Consider the following 4,764-nt stretch of genomic DNA (forward strand, 5'->3'; position numbering starts at 1 on the left):
GACTGCAGTAGGCATTTTTACTATTAGAAACCAGAAGACACATGCAAAGTTTCTTGAACTTGCCCTCAAGCAGCAGTGTTCAGGGTCCATTTATTATGTGACTACATATCACCCATGTCTCTCTTGCTCTCAAGGATTTTTTTCTGAGCTGGGCACAGATGAAGCATTGTATATGAAGAAAAAAGTTACAATACATTAGACCTTTGCAATGAATCTGTATGAATTCCCTGTTGTAAACCAAAGGGCATGTATTGACCTATTGTACCGACAACCTCTTGAGGGATCAGATCATTGGGTCTGGACTTTTTGTTAGTTATGAATACTGCACTCTGAAGTAGACACTCTTAGAGCTCCCCCTTCTTCTCCAACACAGTCATGTCATCCTGAAAATATGCTCTGGGTGTATTTTTGTCTAATAGATCTTCTCCCTGTGGCTGCAGCGAATAGTCTTAGAGACACCTTCAACATGATCAGGAGTGCTCCCTCTACCAAATTCTAGTGTTTTACATATAGCAAACATGACTGATATGATTTTGCATATATTTGTCATGCAATGATACCTGAGTCACCCCTCCAGTAGCAGTGTCCATGACTTTCCACTGTTATCAAGGGAATTTCTCCTCAATTCCTCTTTTCCTTTTTCAGCTTATGCCTTCTTTTGTCCTTGCAGTCCCCCTCCTGGCCTTCAGGAAGATTTGCACAGGTGCCCAGGACAATCCTGAATGTAGGTCTCTATAGAGAACACAGTGATTGAAGTACATGAGCCTCTGCATAGGGGGCAGAAGTAAAAAGCAAATAGGACTGGGGTCCCTGATCCCAAACTGCAAAACCTCTTAGGCGCCTAGCTTACAAATGTTAACCTCCAGTAGATTTAAAGCAGATAAAATTCCTTGCAAAACCGGCCATTAGCCTCTTGTGCTACCAAGTCTTCTTGGGATTCAGGGTCTAGAAGAGTCCCAGGATCGAAACAGTGTCAGGTGCAAGCAGAGACACAGGAGCCAGTACTGCACCCTCAGTCTCATTTTGTGGACGCTACAGATTTGCTAATTGTTTTTGGAAGCTGGTTCCTTTTTGAATGCAAACATCAATGGGATATACTATTAGTCAGTCTGCAGTGTCCTGCTTGTAGCAGAAATGACCTCAACATCTATTTCCTTCCAAGTTACTATATTTGTTGTTTGTGCCTTGGGCAATCATTTGTTGTCCCCTGCAGAGCGCCTATTACCATAACTATAGCTGCTGCTGTCCTGTCATCTATCTGTCTTTGACTAACTAGCATCTTCTACTGCTTTTGCTCTGCAACAGCCAATTATCTTTAAAGCCAGCAACCATACATGCCGTGGGCATGCCAGCTACTTACAGCTTCATCTTTACCAAGCCACTTCCCTGTCGCGTGCCTCTTCCACACCCATCCGGGAACACTGGGAAAAGAGCAGGAATCTAAGTAAAAAGAAAAAAGCCATATCTGAGTGGAGCTACCTTGAAAACAGTATAGCACCATTTCCTTTCATCTTCCTGGCAGGTGTCAGGTCAAATAGATCAAAACCCAGCTTCAAGCGAAGCAGCAGAGTGCTTCCAGAACAAGCACAGGAACGGTCACGGGTTTGAAAGTTTATGGTGCTTGAAGGTTTGTTTGCCTTGATTCCTTGTTTTAAAAATCCTTCAGTACTCCAGAGTTAGGCTATGCACACATTTTACAGCCACTCACACCTGTGTGCAAAATTTGTTTAGTGAAAACTAGTATTAATGAATTGTAGAAAGAGGCACATCCAGCCATCCTTGGAGAGGCAGAAAATGAACCAAGACTCAAAAGCCTTATATACCCTTGACCTTTCAACTGACTCCTCAGTAAAAAGAGATGTTTTGCTAACTAGGACAGTCCTTTGCACTGGGAGGAATAAGACTTGAAGCAGAGGGATGGCACTTTTCCTAACTCTGGCGATTTTTGGTCTGATTTTCCAAGTGCTATTTGCTTCCCCCTTCTCTAATCTCAGTGTGGGAGTTTAGTCTCTTTAGCATCCTACAGCCATCAGAATTTTTATAGGATCATGACCTTTTTTAAATGGTATGGACAGGAGACTCTGGGTATGTCCCATTTAATTTAGCCTTTGCCTGTTAAGGCAACTCCCGGTGGTGAGGAAGCCTAGCTAGCACTCCATGTTTCCTTAAGTCGGTGTAACATCCCTCTCCAGCTCAGCACTTATCTGGTTTCACAGGCTGCAGTAACAACTGTCAGCTAACCTCACCTCCCTTTGGATCCCTGCTAATGACCTTCATCCCTAGCTTGTGTTCCTGCATTCGGGTTGTGGCTCAGGCTGCTGCCCTGCTTTTGGGGAGCTGAGATGAAAGGGTTTTTTTTTGGGGGGGGGGGGTTGGGGGGGTTGTTTTATGCAGTTTTTCCCTTTTCTTATCATGAGTGCTGCAGGTGCAGAAATACTAACCCTTGGCACAGGGCCACTTGAGTCAAACATACATCTGCAGTCTTTTACTTTTAACAGAGCTGTTTTTCTAACCCAGTCTTACCTGCCTGTAGCCAGTCTGAAGGTATCTGTATTGGTCTGTGTCATAAACCATAGATCACTTATGATCACTGGTTAAATCGCTAGGTTATGACCAAATAAACCTGTTTTCTAGAGCAGCATCTTCTATGTTAAAAAGCAGGATTAGAACACAGATCAGCTTGAAGTGAGATACCCATCTGAAGTAATAAAGCTACATACTTGCTTGAAAGGAGGATGAGACAAGTATGTTCAGTGCTTTCCCTGGTGACCACTGCTGCAGACCTTCATTAGCATTCACTGTCTTACCCAGCACTTTAAAAGAGATGTCATATACCACGTGCAAAGTGTGTTTACTAGCTTGCAGTCAATACCTAATGCTGCATAGCATCATTTTGCATTTTGGGAGTATTCCTATTTGTTTGCTTGGAGATGCCCATTGTCAATATCTCTGGAACAGGAGCACTGTTTTATGAGAAGGCTCTCACATTCTTACTACTTCATTAATGTTTATACTTGGCTCCACAGGCAGACGTCTGCCCTGACTGCTAACCTCTTCTGCCATTGCAAGTTTGTGACCCCAAAAAAGCAGCCTGCTATCAGGAGCCTCCCAGGAGCACAGGAGATACTCTTGAATCCCCTTGGTTTTCTCTAGTCTGATATTACACTTTGACTTTTTGTTTCCAGGATGATGATCCTCCTAGCACTGAAACCAGGACACTGGCTTCTACAGCCAAAGTGTCCTTTGTTGTCTTAATTTGGTGATGATAATGACAACTGATGATCAAAAGCACCATGAGATCCTTATGCTTAAGTACCATGGAAGATTGAACTAGTTTGGGGTTTTTTGGCTTTTTTTAAAGATATAATTAATCATGCTCAGGTCTATGGTTACATTGCCCTGCCCAGAAATTGGACATAAAATAACTTACAAAACAGAAGCATTATTTTAAAGAGTAATGCCTTAATCACGAGATGCCAGAGGCTTAGTTACTCAGTAGCGCAAATCACTGTTTGATTCAAGTCACAATGACTCCTTTTCTAATCTCATTTTAAAACACCATTCATACTGTAAATGTTAATGACAGCACACACACACGTACAAGACATAACCAGATGATAAATGCACTGCTTTGTTATCTGCAGCATGGTTTAGACTGTGCTACAAATCGTGAAGACAGTGACCATGTGGTCATAACCTCTACAGAGATGCAACGTTTGTTCCAAAGTACAAAGACTTGCATAAGAAATTATTGGGTGAGGAAACTAGTATGTCTAGAGGCACTTAGCACATTTAACAATACAAAATAGCAGGAAGAATACACCAAAAAACAGACTTCACTGTTCACATGCATGTGTTTGTATATATAACTACCTTCTAGGCAAAGAGAGGGTTAATTGCATTGAAGACTCATGGTTTCCTTGCTCATGGCTGGGGTCATAGCTCATCCTGGAGAGAAGGATGCCCCTTGTCCCTGGCGTTTGCTGTGCTGCTCGACAGCTTTACCAGCTCTTTTCCCATCCAGGTCTTGTCTGTGCAGGACTTCTGTGGAGCAAGATGGTGGTTATTTAGCAAGCACACGCACAAAAAAACAAACAAAAAAACAACAACACACCGCCCTCCCTGCAGCTGCTGGAGAAGTAACAAGGAACATGCCACTGCAGGCCCTGTAGGGAACTCTTACCAACAAGAACAAAAAGATATGAAAACAAGAAGAGTTTCAATGCTTGGGTTTTTTGGGGGGTAAACCCCCTTAGGAAGGGATGATACACACCTAATAACAGAAAACGCACCATGTGATCTAAGGCAATTACACTGGTCTCCTAATCGGCTCCACAGATCTCGGTCTCAAGAGCGTTCCAGTTCTCTTACAACTTCTCCTGCTTCTTAACGCATCACTGATAACATCCTCCAAGAATGAGGGAGGATTAGAGCAGCAGGTTCGCTGAGCCCAGCTGTCACAGCCACAGCCCCTCAAACTGAGCTGCACATGCCACCGTCAGCGGAAAGCCCTGCCGAGGCCTCGCAGACCTGTGCGCCACGATGGACCGGCAGGTCCTGCGCCCAGCTCCAGCGGTGCCCGTAGCACACCAGGAGCGCCTTGGGATGGTGCCAGCCTCTATCACTGCGGGCTCTGCAGCAATCAGCTCAGACCTGAAGGGTAAGGATTAAACTGACAGCCACGGCGAAACATGGGAACGCGTCCCATTGAGGAAGAGGCTTCCTAAAGAAGGAAAACAGCATTGGTGTAACATCTCTAAATTC

At 44.0% G+C, this 4,764-nt stretch overlaps 1 long non-coding RNA gene across 1 annotated transcript; it reads right to left on the minus strand.

Moving 5' to 3' along the window:
• On the minus strand, positions 1-3,959 carry LOC106487202 (uncharacterized). Its single transcript, XR_001293025.2, has 3 exons — positions 3,874-3,959; positions 1,361-1,440; positions 1-732 (listed from the first exon to the last, which is right to left on the minus strand). It is a non-coding gene; the product is annotated as an uncharacterized lncRNA (long non-coding RNA).
• Between the last annotated feature and the right edge of the window lie 805 nt (positions 3,960-4,764).

This window comes from Apteryx mantelli, chromosome 14 (genome assembly GCF_036417845.1).
Source record: "Apteryx mantelli isolate bAptMan1 chromosome 14, bAptMan1.hap1, whole genome shotgun sequence".
Taxonomy (NCBI): domain Eukaryota; kingdom Metazoa; phylum Chordata; class Aves; order Apterygiformes; family Apterygidae; genus Apteryx; species Apteryx mantelli.